This window comes from Aulonocara stuartgranti, assembly GCF_965226115.1.
Source record: "Aulonocara stuartgranti genome assembly, chromosome: 15".
In the NCBI taxonomy this organism is placed as follows: domain Eukaryota; kingdom Metazoa; phylum Chordata; class Actinopteri; order Cichliformes; family Cichlidae; genus Aulonocara; species Aulonocara stuartgranti.
In genome coordinates, this window is record NC_138951.1 from 37344591 (window position 1) to 37359308 (window position 14718).

A 14718-nucleotide genomic window follows, 5' to 3' on the forward strand; every position below is an offset into this window, starting at 1 on the left:
CGGGAAACATCGCCTCAAACTCTCCAGGTCCATCTCTCCAAAATCTCATCTATTTAATCCCGTTAATGACGGACTTTAAAAGCGGAGGGAGAACAAGGAAATCAAGAGAAGTGATGCAACTGTAGTGAGATCACCGACTGCGTCTGGGCGCACGGAATGCAAATACAAAGCGCAAGGTATGTGGATCAGAGCGCTTTAGCACACGCACGCACAGGGAGCGTGAGAGCGAGCGTTCCTATATGCTAAGTAATTTTTTCATATATATACAAACTTTAAAAGATGAACTATTGTGACAAAATTATACTCTTTCCTTCTGCTTTTCTTTCTTCTCTCTGTGTGTCTGCGCCCGTGTGTGCGTGTGTGACCACTCCATCTTAAAATACAGGTGAGGACATTGTAAATTCTCCATAAGGCCATATAAATTTCATGGAAAACTCGAGCATCACCGGCCTCAGGCTTGAAATGACCTCACTGTCTAATCAAATCGCCCCCTTTATGCAATAAATTATACCTTTGCTTCTGAATCATTAACAGTAATTGGCTGAGCGGGGATCAATTAGTGATCTGACGTCACTGCCTTTCAAATTAAATTCATGCAAAAAAGAATGACACTACAGCATCCCCGTAATGCCCCACGACCACAATCACAAAAAGCTTGTGTAACTTATTTTAGTTCGCAGACCACAGAGAAATATCCAACTTTTGAATCAGGTAGAAGTCTAAACTATTTTCTGTCGCGTTAAGGAAACGATCTGGATTCCTGTTGTCTGCGCATGTCTTTTAGTGAGTTACTAAACTCGGAAAACGTTATTGTTTTAAAGCACCGTTATAAAGGATCGCCACAAAACCTTTACTTCCCGCAGGTGCGTATATACTACTCCAAAATCTGTTTGGGGCTTTCCTAATCACTGCTGTGGGTAATTTAGTCATGAGGAAAATTGACATAAAAGTGATCCACATCATTGAATGGCAGAATACCGTCACTTCAAAACATTCATGAAGCCAAAAGTGTTTGTGTGGAAATGGCGGCGGTGTGTTTTTATGAGTGAGGGAGACACGGAAAATCACCAGACAAATCTGACGAACATAAAAGGGTTACAGAGGGCACACACACACACACACACACACACACACACACACACACACACACACACACACACACACACACACACACACGTTTCAGTACCCACAGCTAATGGTAATGTTAAGACTTTGTCATCTCTGAAAGAAAAATATTTTTTATAGCAATATAGGGCAAAACCCCTGCTCATTATCATAAAATGCAAGGAGCACAGAAAGGTGAGGTCCCCCTGATGACAATTATTTGTCTTGTTTTAATATATAAATATATAACTAATAACATATTTTACTTGGAACAACAATTTCCAAGTAAAATACTTAGAAATTCAATTAAATAGATTTCACAGTAAAGCCAGAAACACAGTCAGAGCGCAGCCACAGCTGTTGTAGTCTTCTTTTTTTTTTTTACAGAGTTGAGTAGCTAAAGTCTGGGTGATTTATAGACAACCATTTTGCCATTATATATATATGTATATATATATATGTATATATCACCTGTGTCGCCGCATACACACACACACACACACACACACACACACACACAAAACAGGCTCATATGTACTGATCAGGTCCTCTTTGGAGCATTGCCCGTTTCTCCCAAAATGCTCTCATAAGTGAGTTGTCCTGTCTTTGTGAGGATGCTCTATGTAATGTATTTTTGTAGTTGTTATCATTATCCTAACGCAAACTTAAATTTTACAATAAACTTTAATGAAGTCATCACACTAAAATAAAAGCTATGGGGACTTGTTTTTCTGTACCTGCAATGTTAATCTGTAAACAGACTGATGCTCCTACTTCATCAGTACACTGTTCACTTGTACTTCATGTGTTCACAGGTTCTCTACAGTATGTGTGCTCACATACACACATAAACACAGGCATACAGTAAGTTTCTATTATACTTCCAACTGAAATGTTTTCCTTACACAGTGATCTGGAGTCGTCTTAGGAAAACAAGTGAGATGTGATATATTCAAATACACAAAAATATAAAAAATATAAAACTGAGAACTTTAGCTTTGAAATGAAAGTAGTTACCCTGCAAAGTAATCTCTGTATCCACACACAGACAAACACAAACAGGTCTTTTTATTTGTTTTGTTTTTAATTTTAGACAGTGAGTTGGTGGCCAGGTTTAAGTTCTTAGGTTTGTCAGGATCCTGGGTGGTGGTGGTGATGGGGGTCCACCAATCAGCAATACACACTCAGTACTGAGTTGGGATTGGCTGAAACTGTGTTACTTGAGGGCAGTGGTGGGTGGAGTCAGAGGTTGACAAGCAAGAGAGGACAAGTAGGGGCTGAAGGGTGAGGGGGGAGCAGGGTAGGTTATAAAATGACACAGAGACTGATAAGACCTGTGGCAAGATAGCTCTACTGGAATGATTAACTTATTTAGAGGGAGAGAGAGAGAGAGAGAGAGAGAGAGAGAGAGAGAGAGAGAGAGAGAGAGAGAGAGAGAGGCCCAGCCAGTGAGTGATGGTGAAAGCTAATAAGAAACATAGAGACACAAAGGAAGTAAGGGAGGAAAAAGAGTAGGTCCAAACTTTGAAGATGAAGCATGAAGAAAATAATGTTCGATCATAACAGTCACAGAAACTGTGAACTTAATTAGATAGATAGATACGTAAGTAGTAGTACTTTATTGACACTGAGACTTTACAGTTTACAGTCTGAGGTTATAAAATGACACATTAAATGATGTACAAAAGTACAAATCAAACTCTGGACTATTCACCTCCCATGTTATGGTTCCAAGTTTGGATTTATCTGATTGGCACAGACACAAGCACACACAGTGACAATTTGAGCAGCAACACTGCAGGCTGTAAAAATGATATTTTGCATGCATGCATGGTAATTAAAAGTGCCAAAGAATTTAAAACTTCATGCAGTCTGTCTTTCACTTGTGTGTCATATTTTTTGCATGCGTGTTTTCATTTGTAGGGCTGACACCTTGTATGGTCTCAGCTTGCGTGTGAGTTTTATGAGGGAGTGCATGTTTGTGTGCGCGTTGTGTTCATGAATGAGTGTATTCCTGCGTGTACAAGTGTTCTGATCAAATAACAATAGCCTTGGAAATGTACAGCAACACACACTAACATCATTAAATTATAATCAACACACATTTGCTATTCATAAGCAGGAAATCACCCCCTCCACCACTCACTGCCAGACACAGACACCCACATACACACCTCTCTCCCCTACCTGCTACTGTTTTCTGTATCGAAGATGTAATGTAAACAGTCATTTGTTCTAAAAATACAGCAGGACTCAAAGTACAGAGCAACAACTCACAAACAGAACTTCACTGAGGTAAACAAAACACGAGAGAATGATTTATGGAAGTAGCTGTCAGTAGCTTTGAGGTTTTTGCGCTGTTCTTAGGATGGCAGTCTGCAGGAAACAGACCTCTGATGTTGTGCCTGGAATCTGCTGGAATCTATCAGTTTGGTGGTTATGGCTCCTAATGTTCCCATTACCACTGGGACCACTTTGTTTTCCTGTGCTCCTTCTTTCAGATGTTGCTGTCTGCTGGGATTGCCACATCTATCACAACTGTGATCTTGTGCTCCTTGTCAACCACCACTATGTCTGTTTGGGTTGCCAGCAGCTGCTTGTCTATCAAGAACCTGGAGTCCCACAGGACCTCAGCCCTGTTGTTCTTAACCACCTTTGGGGTTGTTTACCATCAGGACTTGGGTCCTTCTAATCCACAGACAGCACAGATGTTTCTGTACACTATTCCAGCCGCTTGATTGTGCCTCTCATTGTATGCTGTCCCAGCTTGCATCTCACATTCTGCTACAGTGTGCTGGACAGTACTCCGGGGAACCTTTGCACACTTTGCAGCTCAAGCTCTGTTTGCTGTGGTAGAGTTTTGCATTTATGGATCTGAAGTTTGGGCTTAATCTTGCGCTGCAATAATCAAAGCCTTGGTGCTGTCCTTTAGGTCAGCCTTTTGTGGCCACTTGCAGTTTTTCTCAGTGTCAGGTACTTCCTCTAACTCCACTTCCCATGCAGGTGCTTAGTCTTCCACAACTGTTTCCTGCCGTTCTCCTCACTGTTTTTCTTCAGCTGCCATCTCAGGAAGTATTCACAGATGCTCCGTGTTTCATCCTGAATTGTCGCTGTGACACTCACTAATCCTCGCCTTCCCTCTTTCTGTTGTTTGTTGAGGCTCAAGGTATCAACTTTGGGTAAAGATCACTGTGCACTGGGACGAGTTTTTGTTTCTTTACACTGGTGGTAGCTGTCTCCACCTGTGGCCAGCGTATTATTCCAGCTGGGTATTTGATGACCAGTGGGACATATGTATTGTTTGCCTGGATTTTATTCCCACTATTAAGCTACCCTCTGAGCACCAGCCTTACCTTCTTTAGGTATTTGGCAGTAGCTGACCTTCTTGCATCTTCTTCATGGCTCCCGTTGGCCTGTGGGATACCCTTGTAACTGCCATGTATGTCTACTATTTTGCCTTCAGACAACTCCACCTCTTCAGTCCAGATCACCTTCCCTCTTTTTGCCACCATCTACCATTCAGCCACCGAGTCCACATCGCAGTGTTCTTGCTGTAGATACTGGTCATATGGAGAGATGGGCAGTAACGCGTTACATGTAATGCCTTACTGTAATCTGATTACTTTTTTCAAGTAACAAGTAAAGTAAGGGATTACTATTGCAAAAACGGTAATTAGATTACCGTTACTTTCCCGTAAGCACGCTGAATTACTGCGTTACTAAAACCGTGATTTTTTTTGCGAGAATGTGTCATGACAGTGACGTAAGCGAGTGTGACGTTTGTGACAACAGCTGTGTGCAGATCAACAATGGATAATAAGAAGGTAGAATGGAAATAACCATTTAATTCTACTCGCACTGAGTTGTAGGCTTTCTTGTAGTCCTAGTGTACTGCTCTATCAAGCAGTGGCTGGTGTTTTCATCCTCTGGTGTTGTTTCCAATGTCTTTCTGAGCTGTACTCATATTTAGACTCATGGACTTTCTCAGTCTGGTTGCTATGATGCTTTCATGATTGAGCTTTCATGTTGTGTAGAGGCCACTAAACATCCTCATTCACGATCAGGATTGTTCTGCCCTGTATTAGCCAATCTGCTGTTAGCAGACCACTTATTTGTGCTGCGAGGTATTCATGGAGTGCTATAACCTTCTTCACTTAATATGGGTGGATAACATCAGGTTCTGGTGCTGCCCAGGTTTTTATGTTTTGCCTGAGACAGGTAGTTGGATAACTGCATTTGTGGCCTTGATTAGTTTTTGTGTGGTGTGCCAACCTCAGTTCATTGAATTCACCTATTATATCAGGATGGGAATCATTCTGTTGTGTCCATCCTGCTTAGTTTAGGTTGATATTTACTCTTCGTCTAATTCCTGAAGGTAAAACTTTGACTCCTAATCTCCTACATGCTCCTTTTAATTCACCAGCAAGTCTCAAATCTTGTCTGCATAAGAGGTTGCAAGAAATAAACAAAGAAAATGAGAGATTATTAAAGATTTGTGAAATATGAGGTGTTGTGAGTCTTTTTTCCTTTTTTTGGATTGAAGACGATGGGTTTTATCCACCAACCAAAAGAGAGAAACACTTCTACAGTTCAGTTTGGATATGATACCGTATCATAACTTAACTGATTTATTCTATGGTGTGCATTTCCGTAAAGCCTTCCATGTGGACAGTTTTGGAGCATTGAAGTCATGCTGAGAAGATTAATTCTACTCCTTTTTCTAGACACTCTCTATGGGAACATACACTGCTGACTCTCTCTCAGCTTTCAGTAACCATTTAAAGCATCTGGTATCAAACATCTAGAAAACGTAGCAACTACATTTTGATTGTGGTTCTTGTGTGAATTCTATTGCTCTTACACTAAAAATCACAAATCAAATAAAAATAGTTATTAAACTTATAATAGTACAAGTACAGATTAATGATTGAAGTGGTATTACATGCTCAGTGATACTGAAATGAAAAGTGTGTGATGCAAAGAAAACATCAAAACACCCCATATGCTTCTCTCCAAGGAGTTCTTTTCAACAAGCTTAGTTTTTAAAATAAAAAGATATATTTCATGATGTGTTTGTTACATTCTTGCATGATACCCTTACACTGTTTCTTATTGTCTAATTCTCTAATTCCTCAGTATGTCTTGTACTCCTTTGACTTTCTATTGTGCCCCCAGGTCAGCTGCTGTTACCTGCTGGTCCCCAGTTCTTTGGATGAAGGCAGTCAATGGAGGAAACAGAGTGTGTCAACAGCAAGTGTTGACATTTGGCTTAGGAGATAAACCTCACAGGGGATCAAACAAAGACTGGCTCTTTTGAGTGGAGAAAGGAGTGTGTGTGTGTGAGTGTGCGTGCACGCATATGTTTGTGTAAAGATGTTTCAATGTTGCAAGATTTCTGCTGACGTCCTGAAGCCGAAGGACGCTGATAATTGTCTGAGGGCTTTGGTTATCTCCATGTCAAAAGGCTGAGTGAACTTAAAAGTGAGATGAGGTGCACAACACACATGCAAAGATGTTTTAATTATTCATAGCTTCACAAAAAAGAAAAAATATAAGAGATATAAAGTAAAGAGAATATTTTCTGACACGACTGGCATCTATGTGCTCAAACACAAAGTCCCACAAAAACACACGCTGTAACAAGTGTGCCGATGTGAAAGAATTTTTGACTCTTTCACAGCAGAATGAGAAAAATGTAAAGATCATAGAAAGGTTCATTTCTAAATGACACTTAAAAGGAGGAAGACTCTTCCAATGGTTGAATAAAGAATGGGCAGCATTATTTCTCCCCTACAGAAAAGCTGCCGTGTCAATAAACCTGTCTAGAGACCAGCATTAGTACAGATACATATCAATATGCTCGTTGCTACAGGGAATGCAGTGTTACAGGTTATTCACATGATTCCAGGATGTCTTTCAAATTTCATCTAAAAAGTGCATCACAGATCCTTCATTAATGCCTCTATATTTCTGATTTTAACCCTGTTTAAATTAGCCTGTAGGTTTAAATGCTCAAAACCAAAAACCTTTGTCTTTTTCCTGCTGAAAAAAAAAAGCCAGTGGTCTGACTAAGGAGCTTGGCTCTTCTTACACAATATATAATGTTTTTAATGTGATGGCAGTTTATTTTTCACACATGCACTGTGTTGAGATGCTACCAAAATAGGCAACTGATGTTAGGTTGCACTAAAGACCAAGGGAGGACATGAAAACACAGTAATCCAAACCCAGTCGTTTATTGGTTTTGAATTGGCCTTAGAGCTTCAACAATTTCTAATGGTCGTTTAGACATAGCTGTGGTCTGTGGGCATACATTCAAAACTAGTGGTAACGCTGGCCATACCCTACCGTAAATGGTTGCACAAACATATAGGCATTTTCCTATTGTGTTCACATGGGAAATAAGAATTTAGTCCACTGGGTCTCAGTTCCTCTGAGTTCATGAATAGCCACGTGCCCACTCTTGCAGCCAGCAAAAGAAAACTGGCCATACTTTGCTCTTTAGCTTTATAAAGTTAGGTTGAGCAGCAGCGATGGAAGTTCTGTATATGGCTAAATGCCCTGCTATCATCCCTAACATAAAGGACAGTCAAAGTGTCTGTTTTGTGTACTATTGAAACATCACAATCCATTAAATTTGGTACAGGTTGTTCTTGAAAGTCAGTCAATAAATAAACTGACTTAAGCACTATAGTAAACACTTTATCGAAGAGGATTATGGCCACTGTAAAAGGAAAAAGGTGGGGACGTCAAAATTCAAAACAAAAAAGACATCCCCACTTTTTTTCCCGCTGTGGCCCTAATCCTCTTCTGTAGCGCTTCCATATACAACACAAGGTGACTAAATGGCAACCATCCATGGATCCAGTTTCCTAAGCCTTTATTCAGCTGAGGTTGCAGGGGAGCTGGAGGGTATATCTGAGCACTAGGTGAGTGAAAATCTACACTGTGGTGAAAACAAAATGTATCTCAATCATATGTTTTGTCCATCACAGTAGATTCAAGACTAGACATTACATTTCACCACCAGCATTAAGACAAAAATCTTGTGGAAGGATGCTGTTTATCCATCGTTACACAACACTTTACAAAGATGTTGTATTTATCTATTTGTTTTGTCACTCTTCTTTACGTTACACTTGTGGCGCTTGTTTATACCGCTCATATATGAAAACACAGACTTGGATGCTAATTTATCATGCTATTCTTTTAACCTTCAGTACATCACTGTGTATAGTGAAATGGAAAAAATGGCTGTTCATAAATAATAATATATTAGTCAACAAATTAATAATCTCAACATATTTGTATCACTCTTCTGTGACGTACACGTAATGTCAAAAATGTACATGTAGCACAGACGTAATGTCGTCATTCATTTTGAGATCAGCCACTATGCACATCTAATACATACAAAATTTGTAAAGGTTGGAATGTTATAATAATAATTCCCAAAAGCTATATAGATAATCCTGATAATCCTGGTACCTTAAATAATTTATAAAGTAAGTTTCTTGGAGTTAATAGATTAAATAAATTATTTAATCAAATTAATAATCTAATAATTAAAAAAAAAAATATTGCTGTCTTATAGTCATCTCCTGCCTTCAGTAGCTAAATAAAGGAAACAGTAATTAGTTAAGTCACTATTGTGATAATCAGAAAGTACTGTGCAGTGAACACACATCATTTGCATATTTTTTTAATGTGTAACTATTGAGCAGATAGGGGACATATATAGTGTAATAGTCACAGAGTAACACAAGCAATAGTACAGTCAGCTTTGTGTTGTGGCTTCAAAGTCTGCTCTAAACCCCAAGAGAGAGAAGTTGGTGGTATGCTGTCATTCTGTGTTAGTTTCACTTACTGAATGTTATCCAGAAGACAAACTGTAGCCCACTTATTACACATAACCGAGGATGACTGGAGAACGCTAGCCACGAAGTAATTGGGTTTATGTTGATGAAAATGCTTTTGTCATGGGACACGCGTCATTTACATTGCTGACAACAGACTACAGCAGATAAGTGCAGGAGGGAATAAGACAGTTGAGGTTGTCGATGTTATATATGGAAGATTCAAAAGAATTCAAGTGGAGAGTGTGAGAAAGTGAGCACACACACACACACACACACACACACACACACACACACACACACACACACACACACACACACATACAGTTTACTCTGGGATAGCATAACATTATGTCCAGAGAATGTCTAGGAATGCTGTGGGAACTGTGACTCATACAACCTAGCCACTTCTCCCAAAACACACACATATGTCACATACGTCCACACGTCCAAGATAATAGTTAATCTGGCATCTTGTTGGTTCTTGTCCAGGCTCTTCTTTAGAAACAGATGTTTAATTGTCATATCCACATTTAGACAGCTCCAACTTGACCATCGACTTCTTTTTACTCATTTCTTTAATGTGGGCTGCAATTGTGAGACAGACGGCAGATTAATTTGTACATAAGAGTTAGTTTAATATTAGCAACTGTGGCCATTCACAATACAAATTCCAGGCACCCTTAGTCAGTTTTGCCTTACGTCCTCCTGCATGAACAATGTATACTGAGACCCGAGAGCTGTTGTAATCTTTGTCCTGGCACTCTCAGTAGTGCACATACACATATTTATTGTGTATTGACCCTACAAAAACACATACATAAACTCATTCATCCTCTCTGTTGTGCTTGTCACCTTTTTTGTCTGTCTCTAGTGCTCTGTTAACACACATGCGTTTATTCACACACATAAAAAAAACGCAGCGGCTGCTGGATCCATTAGCAGGTCATGCAACAGTCATTGTTCATTGCTTCCTATAGGCTTCTATTTTCTAGCGCCAACCGGAGGAACAACAGACCAGGCACATGGTTGGGTTGAAACTAAATAAACAAAGCAAAGCCAAACGGTTTATTTTGCTGCAAAGCGAATACAGCATTGATAGTATGTGTGTTAGTATACTGTGTTTATCCTGTCACAGAAACATAAACTAATAACTTTATGAGTGTATATCAAACCTTTGTGGCTTCTTATCTATTTGCATTTGTTTACAGCTGCTACTATTAGCATCATCAGGTGAAATTCCAAGCTGAGGCCCCGTAGGAGCCTACAAGTGCCAAAAACAGCTGCCGAGGGAACATCAGCTCATAGCATTGTTCTCCTTAGACAGTTCCTATCATGCATGATTAAGTTTTACGTTTTTTCTAAACTGCGGATGTCTATCCAGGACACAACTAAGAAAATCGGAGAACATCTGCTGATGATGAATATCATGACTTCCATCACATATTCATTCAAGGAAATCCAGTTAAGATTCTGAAAATTAAGACATGAGAAACAAACCTTTTCTGTGGCTTCTTATACATCTGACATCCAAGAAATCCAAAATAATTTTAATCAGCCTTAAGTTACCAGATGAGAAAATATTAGTCTGCGATTTAAATATCTTTTTCTACAACATCTTGCCGGCTGTGTTGACATGAATATGAGCAGAAACCTAAGAGTCTAATAAATTATATCCTATTAAATCACCAAACGCATGTGTTGAATCATGTGTTACTTATGCAGTTTTAAAAATTGCTGTTCTTAGTCACTGCTAGATATCACTGCTGTTTAATGAGATAATCTCTCTGCTTGTCAGTCAGTGACATGCAACGTGTGTTTCACCTTAATCCCAAAGGTTTCAGTAAGCTAGTAAGTGCCTTAGTAAGTCAAGGAGTGGTGAGTGGGTTGAGGCAGAATGGCAACAGACAGGGGAAAACTGCACAAAGTTGCCACTATATATAATACAATAGGAAAGAAGCAAAGAGTCATTGAAAAATACTATGTAAGGTTGATTATTTGAGTACAAAAGCAACAAAGAACCAGTAATTAGGGCAGTGTTAGCCACAAGATGAATGTGCGGTCATTCATGGCAGAGGTGCATTTACACATACAAACACACACCTGACTATAAATGCTCGTGTCTGTTCGTACTGATGTTTACCCAGGTGAATCCTGGGATATTGTGTGGGTTGTTGACTTTCTTTTAAATTCTTCTACCTGAGACAGACACACACATTCATACACACACACACACACACACACACACACACACACACACACACACACTGATGTTGACTCAGGGGTCAGTGTGCGGTTGGCTGTAACAGTCTGGACAGAGAAAAAGAAAAAGTGGATGAGATGGACTGCTCTTACTCAACCTCCCTGTAGCACTCTCACACACACACAGACACAAATACTTGTAGCTTCTTGACTGGTGTCTGTGGTTGTGGAGCGGTCAGTTGTAACAGACACATAGTATCCCCTCTGGATGACCCTTTGCAATTAACACAATTACACACTCACACAGACATGCACAGATCCATGCCCAATGGACCAGTCCTCTGCAGAGCTGCTTTGCCATTCAACACTACGCTAATGACACAGAACACCTAACAGGCCATCAAAGAAATACACACCTCCCTCTCTTCCACCTTGCATAACATTAAGATGTCCACTGCAATCAATTTAAATTTACATTTTACACATTAGGCAGAAAATCTGAGTGAGTCCAATCAATGAAATCAAATGTTTGCAACATCTTTTTTATGTATGGAAATATTCTGCATTTTATGACTTGTGCAAAATATTTTTTTTCAGATGCGCATGCGTTATTGAAATAAAAAAAAAGAAACATTTAAAGCAAACCGACATCCAGAGAGCGCATTTTCTATTTCTGGCTTAACTATGTAGTTAGTATAAATAATTATGAATGCCAGGACAAGCACTACACATTTTTTGTTCCTGTGAACATTTCTGATCTTATCTGATTGCTGTCAGGTTTGCAGAGTTTACATCTCAGCGTGTCGCGATTCAATTAAGGAAACTATTGTGCTGGGTCTTTAAGGATAATGGCTAATAAAGCTTAATTGTAGCACAGAGGCTCATAAAATTCAGCAAGTAAAGATACTGATAGAGCTGCTTTATGGGTTAGCCAAGCTGAGGGGAATGGGCATTGTTCTCCCATGATAAAGTCCTGCACCAGTCCAGTGTATGTTTACTTGCCTCCCTGTGACGGTATAATTTTTGGTGGCATGTTCTTCTGTGTGTTTGCTTACCTCTAAGTGACAGGCAGAAGTGGGTGATGTGCAGGTCACTTGTTAATTATGGCAGCTTTCACGTCTCCGTGTTGCTATGTGTACTAGGACTTAATGGAGAGTAAATACAGAGATCCTAACCATTAACTACAGCAAAATGTTTGGTCATGGAGACACTTAGAAACATTATCTATAGCCAGTTCCTGTTTCTGACTGAAGGAATTTGATCCTAGCATTTATTTTCCTTTCTTTCTTTGATTTTTTTAATCTCTTAATTATATTGATGTGAGCGCACAGTGTGAAAGGAAGACAGCTGTTGCATTTCACATAACCAAACCTGGTGGATTTTTGATTTGTTCAGAGTAAAAGGTTGTCCCGTGCAAGTATAATTTTATTCTCCAATAAAAAGTAGTGACATCTAATTTTGCTTCAAAATTCAAATATCTGATATCCAAGAAGAGAATGTAGATTGTTTATTTCTTAGAGCATTGTTAGATGTTTATAGGGGTCATGCCTCTTCCCAGCACTGGAGGCTTGTCAGATAAGCTGCTCTTCCTTTCCTGTATCCTCTCAACTGCTCTGCAAACACCCAGCAGACTGGATGAACCAACCAAAACCAACATGGCTTCCCATATGCAAATTATTGTTATATTATGAAAATCTATTCCATCCATCGTTTCTTTAGTAATTTTTAGCATCGCAGGGTAGCTGGAGCTACGATAGGGTGAAAGGTGGGGTGCACGCTGGATAGATCGCCAGGCCATTGCAGGGTCAACATAGAAGGGCAGACAGCTATTCACACTCACATTCATATCTAAAGGCAATTTAAAATCACCAGTTCATGTATTTTTTGTCTTATAGCCTGTGGTGAGATCACAGAAATGAAAATTAACCAATATTTTTATCTACATTTAAAAACTCAACTAGAAAATTGGGAAGAGATCTCAAAATAAATTATGGTTAACAGTAGAATTAAATTTGCAAATGGCGATTAAAAGATTGATCGTATTCACAGATTGAGTTTGAAATAAATGTATTAGATTCTGATGTATTTGGATCTGAAATTGTGGTTGTAAAACAGTTCTTACACTAAAGATGCCACAGATTTCAAAAGATTTCACTTTTAAGAAAAGAAAGAAAGAAAAACAAGGAAATGACAAGTGGCAAAAGTAAAGATCACAGAAAGTCAGTGGCCTGTGTAGGACTAAACATTTACACTGACATGTAAATTTTTAGTCCTACACAAAAAAAATGTTTTTTAAATACTGAAGCATAAAATAGACACAAAGTATTGTGTTCCTTCCCAACACATAACAGTGTCACAAACACACGTCTGTCTGAGACTTAATCGATGTTAAGCTGTCTGCTTGCAGGTGTCAAACGAAATACAACATGGCTTCTCATTTCTCTCTCTTGAACCACTGTGGTGACCCTAAACAACCCTAAAGTGCATCATTTTATATATATATAAATACAGATTTTGTGATTTTTTTTTGACACTTCTAAATCATTTTTTTGTCCTCACAAAAACCTAAATCAATTCCACAATACATTTTAAGCAATGCATTGCAAAAAAGGCTGGATATAGGGAATATTATACAAAATTAAAATGTATATATGTAAATTAATATTTGATTCTTTGTCAGAAGGTTCAATAGAAGCTCTATTTGAAGAAATTTAATAATTTTCTGGCAACTAATTCATGGTTCTGACTTTAAAGGGTTAAAAGGAGCTGCAGATAGAAAAAGAAGAAGAACTTTTACAAAATATAATTAAAAAAAAGTCTATCAGACAGAACTATCAATCATATAAATAATAAGCTGTCACACTCATAAACCCAGTCTGGATTGAATTTCTTGATTTAAAGATGCTACATGAAATCTATAATTTTCCCTGTAGTTCTGCTTTTTGGTCTGGCAGTATTTGATTTCAGCAGCAGAAGAAGCTCCTATACTGTAAAGATCACCGATGCACTAATACTGTATCCCATATTGTGTTTAATCATCTATCGAAGACCTCACCTGCTTACTCTTAATTAAAGACCATAAGCTAAGTGTCAGACATGAAAAGCGTAACATTCCTCACTGAAACCGAAGCAATCATTCTGCAGTCTTAGTTGACATGAGGAATGGAGAAAAGAGGTTGGCCAGCGAGTTTTCTGACAGAAGTTTGGACAGGAGGAGAGTCGAGTTCATTTTAGCTGGACAGAATCCCTTCAGCAATGAATTATTCATTCAGCCAAACAGCCAGTCTGCCAATTGGTGAGGCAGACTTTGGGCTCTGTCTGTCAGTTGATTAGCTACGTCCGCCACCAAGAGTCATTCATACAGTCAAGAGGGCTGTGAGGTGGAAAGATGATCATTTACCATCAGTGTTAGTGCTTACATTTAGATCTACCTGTTGACTTAATTTGCTATCTTTGTATTAGTGGCAATCAGAGCTAGAAAGCTAGCAGATGTACAAAGTCAGATTTGCTAGTAGTGCTGTGTCTCGGAGAGGCAGAAGGACCGGAAGCATGGGGT

At 39.0% G+C, this 14718-nt stretch overlaps 1 long non-coding RNA gene across 1 annotated transcript; it reads left to right on the forward strand.

Annotated features, from left to right (window-relative positions):
* Positions 1-94: 94 nt before the first annotated feature.
* LOC309688745 lies at positions 95-7044 on the forward strand. Its single transcript, XR_014271156.1, has 3 exons — positions 95-176; positions 1920-1968; positions 6280-7044. It is a non-coding gene; the product is annotated as an uncharacterized lncRNA (long non-coding RNA).
* The last annotated feature ends 7674 nt before the right edge of the window (positions 7045-14718 follow it).